We start from the raw sequence: 12,576 nt of genomic DNA, 5'->3' as shown, positions 1-12,576 counted from the left end.
CCAGCAGCTATTACTCCTCTCAAGTCTCTCCCACTCCTGCTGGATCCTAAAAGGATAAGCAAAAGTGTATGAGAATAAAAATTCCGGAAGGCCATTGATTTGGTCCAACCAAAGGTCCTTATTGACCTTAGGAAATCTATTTTTGTAGGTTAGTGAAAATGGAGTAAGTGGTGAATCTGAGGTGGGAATAAATGTTGGATAATCATTTGACGTGTTCAGCAAGTGAAAAGAGAGAGAGGGGTTGGTGCAGTGGTTTTGAATTGAAATATGTCTTCCATGTTGGAGAGTCCTGGTTATATTTAAAGGGGAAGAGGAAAGAGCCAATGGAAAGAGCTAGGGGATATGTTGGAAAAAGAAGAGGTGACTGAGGACCTTCTGGTCTCTCTCTAGGATTGAACAGAAGGAAGGCTGGGGAGGGGAGGGGATGGTTTTCTTGTGTAGAAGAGTATTAGCACTGAATTTCTAAGAGTAGAAGAAACATTATGTGCAACTCTGGGAATGATGAGTATATCAGTGGTGTGTGTGTTATGAGGGTGGGGGTGGCTGGTCTAATGGAAGGATGTCTGTGTGGAGGAACAAATGACCATCAGCCTGAAGTTGACCAACAAGGGAGGAAGTGCCAAAACTTTGTTCCATTGTCTTTCCTCTTAAACAACTCAAAGTTTCAAGGAAAGTGCCTGGAAAAGCAATCCTTCTTTTTGCCCGTTGAATATATTGTACTTTACTTTGGAAAACACAACAAAAATAAGCAATGTTCCTAAAGAATCTTCTCCCCCTGATAGCCTAGCTTTTTAGCTGCACAGCAAAAGTAAGCTAGGAGACTGGTTGATAGGACCATTCCCCTGCACATTTTTTGGTAAGGCTTTTATTTGACGCGAAGCGTCTAAACTGCCCATATTTTACATTAAGGCATTTCCTGGATATGTGTGTTTTATGGCCATTGGCAACCAGTTTCTGCTTCTAATCACTTGCCACAAGTGCCCAGTGACTATCAGGGATAGCACTGACGGTGTGAGGAGGAGGCCCATGTGTCAGATTGTGTGTCTTGGCAGATTGCTGAAAAGGCAGTTACTTACTAGGGGCTAGAGTTCGGTAAGTAACCGATAGGAGGCCTGAAGGGAGGCCTGAAGGGTGTGGTGGTGACCTGCATTTGCTATCAGGAGCAATAAACATTTCAGAAATAGGCAAAACTGAGAGGACAAAATTCTCTCCTATCTCAGCTCTCACTCTCTTCCTTCCTTTGGCCACCTCTTTGTCCAGGTGCCCAACAGTGTCATCAAAATTTATTTGGGGAAAAAAAAGCCTAAATGTTTGAATTTACTGCAGGTTAATATATCATCAGCTTTGGAGATAAAAAATGTTAATGGCATGTTAGGCTGCATTTCAGTAGTAGAATAGTAGAAGAAAGGAGACAGGGGTCCCACCGTCCATCTGTAGGATTATATTGTCTTAGACGTCCCGTTTTGAGAGGGGCACTGACCCCCTTGGGTCCCAAACAGAGAAGAATCGCTAGGGCCACCATGTTATCTGAGGAATGAGCAAAGGCTTGGATAAAGAGGGCCCCCGTGGCTATCTTCAGGTGTCTCACGGGGTGTCTGCCGTGGGGAAGAGGGAAGTGTTATTCAGTGTCGCTCTGGAGAGCAGAACTAGAAGCAATGGGAGGGATTGAGGAAATATGTATTGGATTAGAATAAGAAAAAATTGTACTAACCAGAGTCATTCAAAAGTGGAATGGGAAAAAAACAAATTTCAGAACGCATAAGACATTGGATTCCATTTTAATTTGAAATTGTGTACAAAGATCTTTTGATTAATGGAGGGACTGGATCTCTGCTTTAGCGAAACAATGCTGGGTTAGAAGATGCATGAGAAAAGAAGGCAGGGAAAACCAATTAACAGGCAATTAAAATAATCCAGGCGAGAGATGATGAGACCCAAAGCTAGAGTAGTGGCAGTGGGCATTCAGAGTTAGAGATGACCCACAGGTCCATCAGCTGATGAATGGGTCAACAACCTGTGGTGTGTACATGCAGTGGAATATTCCACGGCCTTAAAAAGGAAAGACATTTTGACACATGCTACAACACAGATGAACGTTGAAGTCATTATTCTAGGTCAAATAAAACCAGTTTTGAAGGACGAAAATTGTATGATTTCACTTCTAAAGGGAACTAGAGGAGTCAAATTCATAGAGACAGGGGCTGGGGAGGAAAGGGCATGGGAAATCCTTGTTTAATGGGGACAGAGTTTCAGTTTAGGGAGATGAAAGGCTCTGAAAGGATGGTGGTGATGGCTGCATAACAATGTGAATGTACTTAATGTCACCGAACTGTATACTTTAAAATGGTTAAAATGGTCAATTTTATGTTATACACAATTTTTAAAATACACTGTTCTTTTTTTAAAAGAGAGATAAATTTGAGAAAGGCAGTAAAGGTGTGAGGGAGGAGTGAATGTGGTTGCCAAGCTGTCTAGCTTAGCTGACTGGGTAGAGGATGGGGCCATTAGTCAAGAAAGAGAGCATTAACCAAAAAAATAAAGAGAAACAGGCTTGGGAGGGGCTTATGAGCTTGGTTTTAGAAACATGAAATCTGAGTGGCCTGAAGAACATTCAGGTGGAGATTTTTAAAATAATTTGTAGACTTGTATACAATGTAAATTGCATCTAAAGTGTGCAACTCAAAGACTTTTGATGAATGCATGCATCCATGTATCTATCACAATCAAGATACCTAACATTTTTATCATCCCAAAAGTTTTCTGGTCCTTCTGGCCCCCGTTCCAGAAATTCCTGCCCCAGACAATGACTTATCTGCTTTCTGCCATTTGTAGAATAGTTTGCATTTTTAGAATTTTATGTAAATGGAATCGATCATATAACGTACTTTTTGTGTGCCTGACTTATTTCACTCAGCATAACGATTTTGACAACCATCGTGCTGTTGCACATATCAGTGCTTCAGTCCTTTTTATTACTGACTGATAGTCTACTGTATGGATAAGCAAGGCTGGTTTATCCATGAGTCTGTCTGTCGTTGGGCATTTGGTTTGTTTCTAGTTTTTTGCTATTACAAATAAAGCTTCTGTGAACATTCCTTTAATGTGTTTGGGTGAATGTGTCATTTTCATTTCTCTTGGGTGAATACCTAGGAGTAGAAAGACCAGGTTGAATGGTAGGTATACCTTTCACTTTTTAAGAAACTGTTAGTTTTCCAAAGTATTTGTAATATTTTACCATCTTACCATCTGTTGTTCCATATCTTTGTCAGCACTTGGTACTGTCAGCTTTTTAACTTTGGCCATTCTAATTGGTGTGTGATGATACCTCGTTGTGGTCTTAGTATGCAATTTTCCCTATGACTAATGATATTGACTATCTTTTCACATGCCTTTCAGCCACTTAAGTAACTTCATTTTCTAAGTGTCTGTTGAAATCTTTGCCTACTTGAAACATTGCATGGGTTGTCTTCCTCCTGTTGAGCTATAATCTTTATATATTCTGGATACCAGTCCTTTATCATATTTATGTATTGTAAATTTTTTCTTGTTCTGTGCTGTATCTTTTCATTTTCTTAGGTGTATCTTCCTAAAAGCAAATTTTAAAATTTTGATAAAATTTAGTTTATCGGTTTTCTCCTTTATGAAAGCTTTTTTTTTTTGTCTCCTTCAATATTGAATAAATTTTCTCATCTCTTTAGCCCTAGGGGCCATCTAGTTTCAGGTTTTACATTTAGGTCTGTCATTAATTTTTAGTTTGGGGTGCCTGGGTGGCTCAGTCAGTTAAGAATCTGAATTTGGCTCAGATCATGATCTCAGGGTCCTGTAGTTGACCGCTGCGTTGGGCTCCCTGCTCAGCAGGAAGTCTGCTTCTCCCTCTGCCCCTACCCCCTTGTGCTCTCTCTGTCTCTCTCCCAATAAATAAAATCTTTAAAAAATGTATTAGCTAATTCTTCTGTATAATGTAAAGTAAGGGTCAGTGTTCATCCTTCCTGCCCCAATATGGCTATGTAGTTGTCCAGCAGAATTTATTAAAAAGATTTTCCTTTTCCCCCATTGAGTTGTCTAAGCACCTTTGTTAAAAATCAGTTGACCATTTATGTGTGGGTCTATTTCTAGAGTCTCTTTTCTGTTCCATTTGGAAGTATCTATGGAGATGATTGAAATAGGGAATTAAAGATACTTTTTTTGCTGAATATCAGCCCTCTATCTCTGCCCAGCCCCTGGAGAAAAACATCTTTCTTTACCACTGTCAAGTTCACTTGTCAATATTTAAATTCTTGAGTGAAATACATATTTCTTACGGGCTAACATTAGAGGTAAGACCTACAACAATAAGGAAAATATGAAAACTTGGATGTAGACTTGGTCACATGCGCCATGTCACAAAGTATTTGGGGGGACCTCACTGTTGACAATACTAAATTTATTCATGTATTATTTCTGTGGACAAATTTACAGGTTAAAGAACTGAAAATGCCTGAAGACAGCTTAAGGATGTGGGAACTTGCTCTGCAAAGACAATCGGGAATCTGGACATTGGCAAACTACCCAGCCTTTTCTTATTCCAAATCATGCCTCAGAAAGTCGCCTTTCAGGGTACCAGGATCCCTGGCCGTGTGTCCCTGGCGTTGGTGTAGATGTGTGGGCCTTTCTATCTCTAGAGCCCAAGAGAAGCAAGTGCTTGGCAGAAATGGATTCAACGACGATCTAAGAATAGTGCTCATCCCATGTCATGGGGGTTCAAGAAATACTTTTTGTTCCCATCAAGGGTCTCTTTCTTTCGCTCCTTTTATCTAGGTATAATGGCCTGAGGAAAGAAGGACACGAGTCCAGCTTATTATAAATAAGAGTTTGAAACAAATACGAGAGCCGTTTTGAGGACAAAAGGGGGGAAGAGACTAAGTATGAAGTTCAATTTTAGCGTATCATTTCAAAGGATAGAAGAATATGTGGAAGAACGTGGGTTTGGAAACATGGGGCCTGGGGACCCAGGGAGTCTAAGTTTGTATTCTGATTTGCACACATCTTAAAAAGGTTAACCTCTCTCCCTTCTCTTAATGAGAGCTACACGTGGTATTAGGAGCAGGACATGAGGACTGTTTCAGTATGCTTATTTAATGGCAAGTATATTTGGAAATATATTCTAGACAAATCCTTTTCCACTTACACAGGCACTGTTTTTTTTTTGCTTTCACACTTTAAATCTTGACCCTCTTTCCATGACTACAATCACATCTTCTTGGTAGAAAAAGTCAGTCAACTCAGGAATTAATTTTATAGCCTTCAGCAAGAGTTTTTGAAAGTGCCTGAAAATTAAAGTGACAGGGTTTTGGAACTGTTAATGATTTTCTGAAGAGGGTCAAATCCACCACTTGCTAAGCCTGATCCCTTAAAGGTCCTCGAAAAATGTAGTAAAACTCCTAGGCCGTAAAAAGAAAGGAAAAAAAATTTTCCCAGCACTTGTGTTTTTGAATACTGGCTGTAGTGAATATTAGTACTGAATGCCCATGTTTAACCTTTTGTCTAATTGAATTCAGGTCCTCTTCTTAGGCTATCGTGTGTGTGTGTGTGTGTGTGTGTGTGTGTGTGTGTGTGTGTGTGTGTGTATGTTAGGTGTGTGGAGGATGCCATAAGATATCTTTAAGTTCCTATAATTGCAAAAGTCATCAGCTGCCTTGAATCACGGTGAGCCAATGGATGCTGTTTAAGCGCTGTCCATTGACGACTAGTTCTTGATTTCCTGCTTTGCATATTCTGAATATGAAATGTTTCGTAGTTTATCTCCATAGCAATCCTGATCCATTTCTTCATGATGTTGCAACAACTATTTTAGCATCTAAATTAGAAAATAAAACTAATGCTGTAGTAGTTTGTTTTTGTTTTGTTTAGAATGATAGTTTCCAGTTGCATTTTTATTATTTCAAGTTTGCCGGTAGTAGGATACAATTACTTCCATTCTGGAGACCATTTAATGTATTAGACATCAAGTTTGTAGACCACCTGGTGGATTTGGTGGGATCCAAAGGTTACACAACCATTCCGTAACTCTTGGAAGACTCTGGCAACATGTTTTTTCCCTCAATTGTAAATCATTATTTTGTGAGGAAATCTAATTAGAAAAAAAATGGTTTCTTCTAAGTGCAGGCCCCTCCATTGAGCCAATAAAGAATTTGTTTGAAAATAATTCCCAGCTTTTAGAACTACTAAGAGTATAAATTTTTCCCCTTTAATTAGTATCTTAGATTTTTTTTAACCAATGCCAAATGCAATGTGAGCTCAAGTTTTTTAGTTCAGTTCTAAACTTAGAACCCATGATTTTCAAGTGGGTTCTAAATTTGGCAAAATGTCTTCTCCCTGCCGTAGTAGCTGGTGTTTTCCCATTCTTAAGGGTTCATACATCTTATTTTCTAAGCAAGCAAGTACTGTTTTTCTTCACTTTTTAATAATTTTTTCCCATTTCCCTTTTAGGGAATACCAAATGTGATGCAACCTTTTTTAGACTGTAAAATAAACTAGATATGTCAGCTTTTTGAAAGAGAAGGGAGAGTGGTAAGGAGAGGGGGTGAGTAGGCATTTAGCTTCTTCCTTACAACAAAAAGATACATACCGTATGTCTTAGATAACGAGTTATATGAAGTTTATGTATAGGTTGGTCGGAATCACCAAGTCAGAATTCAATTCAGATACTTCTCTTTCCTGCAGATGTCTGCATACAGACAAATGAGTCCCAGCCCCTTCCTGAGAAAAACATGGGAAAGAGCATCTAGTTCGGTCACCACTTCAAGAAGTGTGTCCCACGAAGCCATCTCCTGCGGTCTGCTCTGTGCTAAATACTTAATTCCACTCCTTGCAGATGGGGACAGCAGGCAAGGTGCTCAAGGCAGAACTCTCTGGCTGCAGAACGCAGGCACTGGACACAGCCAAGTCAAGGCTGTCAGTGTATAGATGTTTTTGACAGTTGTAAACAGCCACTTCCTCATTCTGCAAGGTGTCCGAGGGAAGGACACCAAGACCTGTCCCCAAAACAGGCACATACACATCCCCCACTCACCTGCACTTATCTCTGCCCTTCAAGCTCCAGGCCAGGCTCTCTTGCTATCAGAGTCCTCATATCCCTTTATCCTCCCATTACAACCATCTTTTCATGAAAATAAAATGAGCCAGGGGAAAGAAGACCAGCATGGAGAAGAAGGTGAAACTGGGCTCCGTTTCCCTCCAAGGCCAAATTTGGGAATTGGATCCCTCAGTTGCACACCTCTGTGGCTGCATGTGTCCATCTGAGCAGCTCCCTTTTCTCCCCGTGATCATGTTGTTGAGGCATCTGGTCCACCCCAGCACAGAATGCAAAGCTCAAGCATGTTTGGGAAGTGTTTCCCAGCACTTCTTTGGAGATCTTGGCAAATGGCAGCCCGTTCACTCAGGTCTCTCCGGTGCTACTTCTCTGCTACTCTTCTCTTCAGGCCTCGCCTAGCAGGTGGAGGCCTCCAACAACAAGAGAGCAGCCTTGACCATCTCGTCCAACAGGTTCCTCTGCTTTAGTCTCTCTTGCTTCTGCAGTGCCAAGAGGGGAGGACAGGAATACTTAAGATATTTCCCACTCCCGGTCTCACTGGGTACTAAGCATTCTGCCTACCAGACTCTGGGCAGAGGCAGCAGCAGAATGTTCTGGGATGGACGGCCCTCCCATCCTCCATCCACTGCCACTGGCAGCTGTCTCCCCTCCCCACCCTGCAAGTGTTGGTAGAATTCCATTGACCTCAACATTCCTAGAGTGGCTGCAGTTGGCTTGGACACCCAACCTTGAAGGGAATGCAGCCCAGTGAACCAGCCTACGCTCTGCCCCTGTAGACAGGGCTGATCATTGGAGTCCAGGGAATAGGCGCTCTGAGGAAGACACTCGGAGCAATTTATAGATCTGCTGGTCATCCAGGCTAGTCTCCTGCCTCTGACAGGGGCACAAAGGGCTATTTTGAGAGAAAACATTGCTGCTCTCTGCCTTGCCATCCTCAAAATTTTAAGGTTACTGCACACAGCATTCTGGCTTTCCTTCACGATATATTATTTATCTGGTCTTTCCTCCAACTTTTCTCTTTTGGGTCTCAATCATCTGTCACAATGTTTTTATATTAAATAATTGAAAGGAAAGAGCATTAATTAGGTAAGGAGTGAGAAGCCTTGGGTTTAATCTGTAGGTCTGCCAGAAAGTGATGTTCCGAGTTCCCTGGGCCTACTTCCTTCTTCTAGAATGTGATTGGGGGGTGGGGGGAGCAGCTGCATTTGATTATAACCGTGTCCTAAAATTCCATGAACCTTCTTTAAACTGCTACTTAATAGTATAGTAAATGGACAATAGTATTTAAAACACTACCGTAAGATAGTATTTCCCCCACAACTGTCCCTAAGTTGCTTTGGTCACACTTTGAAGAGCAACGCGATTTCTGGTCTTCCAGGATCACTTGCTGTTCAGTCTCTTACGACTGAATTAACTTCCTCCTGCTCCCTCTTTTTCTTCAGCTTTACTGATTGCAGATCTATTGTCTTTTTTTTCCTCTTTGTAAATCTACTTTTATTTAGAAAGTCTCAAAATGCTCAATTGTCTTTGCTACCCATCTCTAGAGCCAGCCCAGCCCTGAAGAAAGCAATGTGCACTGAAGGCCAGGGTAATGGTGTTTTCCATTTGTTTCTTCATGGGACCCTAGGCTGGTGGCGTTGTGAGAGCAGCAGAGCCCTGAGGTGGTGCCTTTCGGGGCTACCCACAGTGTCTCCCAAGATGCCTTTCCTGTATTATAAATAGGAGCTGACAGTCCATCATCTTCTAAGTACATCTGAAATCTTTTTGCCCAAATATTTTACTCTTTGCCGCATGAATACCTGGCTTCCACTTTCTGCCCATTCCCAGAGCTTTGAGAGATCCTTTGGTTGTTTATCCCCTTGGCCCTTCATCACCTTGAAGAAGAATCATCACAGAACTGAAGACTGCTCTGTGTATTGCCACTTGCATGTCGTTTTTTTAAATGCTGGGGAGGGAAAAATCAAAACAAGAAACTCCTGGGGCGCCTGGGTGGCTCAGCGGTTAAGCCTCCAACTTTTGATTTCGGCTCAGGTTGTGATCCTGACAATGATCATGACCTTGATCCTGAGATTGAGCTTCTGCGTCGGGCTCCGTATTCAATGCAGAGTCTGCTTTTCCCTCTCCCTCCCCCTCTGCTCCTCCCTCCGAACTCTCTCTCTCTCTCAAATAAATAAAATCTAAATCTCAAATCTAAGGGGAAAAAAAGATTCAGGGTGCCTGCGTGGCTCAGTTGGTCAAGGGTCTGCCTGCCTTTAAAAACTCAGGCCATGGTCCCAGGATTCTGGGATCCAGCCCCATGTTGAGCCCTACATTGGGCTCCCTGCTCAGCACAGAGTCGTCTTCTCTGTCTCCCTCTGCCCCTCCCCGCCTTGTGCTCTGTCTCTCTCTCAAATAAAATCTTTGGAGGGGGGGCAGAAAAGAAGATTCTGCCCCTCTGCTTCTGCCCCTGCCCCCTCTAAAAAAATAAAATTAAAAATAAACTCTCATACTCATCCTGATCCCAAGAGAGGGTAGCAGTTGGTAGGAGAGGGTAAGTGAGGAAGAGGTGACAATCATACTTGAAGCATGGGAAAAGAGCATTTCATTTTACATGGATTTTAGTAGCAGGTTATACAGTAGTTGGTGGCAAAGTCATGATTAGACTCACATCCCTTCATTATTTTCTCCATTTTATGATATGGAAGCATTTATTCATGAATCAGGTGGCTCCTATAGACCAGGCTCTAGGGCTAAATGCTGAGGAAAAATGTTGAATAAAGCCTGCCCTGCCCGAGAAGGACTTATAGCCTGGAAATATGGGCTGTTGCAGGCCTGGATGAGAGCATGCCGTGATAGGAAGGGGCTCAGAGCGCAGTAGGAGCTCTGCAGGGAGTGCCTCACCCAGGGTTGGGCTTGGATCAGGGTGGTCACGTAAGGCTTCTGGGAGCTGTGACATCTAAGCTGAAAGACTAAGCAGGAGTTGCAGAAGTGGAGGATTATCTAACTGAAGGAATTGCAAGGGCTTGAGGAAGCCTATGCATCCCAGGACCTCCCAGTGGTTCAAGATGGTGGGAGCATGGAGCATGGGGCTGGAGAGAGAAGCAGGTGCTGACCCTGAAAGAACTACGATACTCTGCTAAGGAGTTTGAACATTCTGCAGACAACAGGACGTCCTGGAGGGTTTTTTTTAAAGAGGGAAATCTTGTGATCTTATCCTTGTATTTTCTTTAGAAGAAAAGCCACCTGGAGTTTTCTAAAGCCAAGGGCCAGGGACATTAGGTAGTTAGAAATTGGGGCACCTAGGTGGCTCAGTCAGTTAAGCATCTGCCTGCAGCTCAGGCCATGATCCTGGGGTCCTGGGGGATCAAGCCCCCCCTGCATCGCATCGAAGCATCAGGCTCTCTGCTCAGCGGGGAGTCTGCTTCTCCCTCTGCTTCTGCCCCTCCCCCCACTCTCTCTCTGGCTCTCAAATGGATAAATAAAATCTTTTAAAAAAATAGTTTGAAATTGTTAGAGTAGACCAAACAAGAGACAGGGGCAGGGGCGTCTGCTAGGAGGGTGACCTTCGAAATGGAGGGATGATGGGTAGGGCAGAGGCATAAATGAAAGAGGCAGGAACCACAGGACTTGATGGTTTGTTGACTGTTGGGAGTGAGGGAAAGGGAGGAATCAGTGATGAAGTGAGTGGGCTTGGGGGCCAGGGCGACTGAGCTGGAAAGCACCACAAGAGGGTGTTCATGGTGAGCGCAGAGGTGAGTGAGGTCCCGACTCTCACGGCTACCCTAAAGCATTACCAAGTTTCTAAGTCATGCTGGACCCAGAAGGATGAGGGACGATTCAGAGAATGAAGTGGGTTTTCTGTGCCTACTTGTACCACTTACCTTTGGGCCAAGCACGCTGGGCGCTACCCAGCCCTGCAGATTCTCTGACCCATCCTCTGTTCCGTTGTGATTCTTCCTCATCTCGTTGGTAAAGTCTATGGGTTTCCTCGAGTCCCACTGAGACCCTAGGAGGAGGCAGTGCTGCACCACTTTTCCTCCAGCTGTCATCTAGCTACCTTTGGAACGTCTCTGTGAATGTTGGATTTTAGTGCCAAAGCAGAGATGATAAGGAGATATCCATACAGGATGTCATGGCTTTGGAGCCAGAGAGACCAACTAGGTAAGCCCTCAGCAACCCTAATTCCCTCCAGTAGCCCCAACTCCAAGGACTTGCTGCAGGAGTTATAATGAAATCAAGCATGCCTGATGCCCAGCGGATGGTAAATGCCTGACAAATATTAGTTTCTCCCTCCACAACCCCCATCCATGGGCCCTTACAGCCCAGACAGCACTGCCTTCTTGCTCTGATCAAGGAAGCTCCATGCTGCTCTTCGCTTTACCATCCTGCTGATAACTGGCTCGATGTTGTTGTTGCATTTAATTTCTTAGACAATGGAGAGAAAGAGGAAAGGGCAAGGGATCCAAATCCAATTTAGCAACTTTTCTAAGTGAGTGGACCTTTTGCCTGAAAGAGTTCCTTCAAGTGCCAGCCATCAGTTAACCTGTGGCTTGTGACAATCATGTGTGTCTGTGGTAGAGCGCTCAGGACTAAGAATACTTGAAGGGAGCTGGAATGTCCGGTAAGACGGTAGCTGCTTTTCCTCCATAGGCTGGCTCTGCCCCACCACTCTTTGCAGCTGTGATGCGATTGGCAGATCACTTTAGAAAAACTCAGGTCTTCGGCCTTGAGTCTGCTCCAAATGTTTCAGCTTTTGGAGATGTGAATGTAAATTCTTTCTTATTACTCTTCCTGGATATAGATAGCATCTACCCCTGGCATTTATGGCTCACAAACTCCCTCCGGCCACCTTTCTTAGATGTTGGAAGGATTTAGGGAACATTTTTGAGTGGAACACTCTTTGGCATGGGCTTCCCCATCTAGAGCCTTCCCTTTCCCCTTCGTGGCATTCTTCTGTTATTCTAGCAGTTCCTCTTCTAATCTCATTTGTATTGTTTTGCTCCATTAAAAAAAAAAAAAAAAAAAACTTTGAGAAAGATACAAAGTTCACTTTCAGCCCCTGAAGATTTTAAGAGCTACATAAAATGTTCTTTGAGTCTTCTGTCATTCATAAACATATAGCTTATGAAGACCATTGGCCATCATATATACTGCTTAGGTCAGGACATGGTTTCCACCCGCCAGAAGTTTACATTTCTGTAGGTAAGGTAAGAAAACACAAAAAGAAAAAGATTGAAGAGACTAATATTCTACCTCTTTTTAAAAGAGAGGCTGGAAACCAGAGAGAGAGCCTCTCCAAAACCTATTCTTCTGCATGGGATGAGATTATTAATTTCCTTAGTTACTATTTTTCCCTGAAGTGTTGAAATAAGTGCCTTTTGATGCCTGGGCTTGAGAAAAGCTTGTTCCCAAAGCCACTTGGCAAGTATAAATCCCAGGAACTAGGTGCTTCAAGCACTGTGTTTGTGAAGCAGCAACTATTGTTGGGAGAGAAGCAGGGGGTGGGTGGGGGCGGAGGAGAGAAG

Source organism: Ailuropoda melanoleuca, chromosome 7 (genome assembly GCF_002007445.2).
Source record: "Ailuropoda melanoleuca isolate Jingjing chromosome 7, ASM200744v2, whole genome shotgun sequence".
Lineage (NCBI taxonomy): Eukaryota > Metazoa > Chordata > Mammalia > Carnivora > Ursidae > Ailuropoda > Ailuropoda melanoleuca.
The sequence above is the reverse complement of the archived record's forward strand: the minus strand, read 5'-3'. Positions refer to the sequence as shown.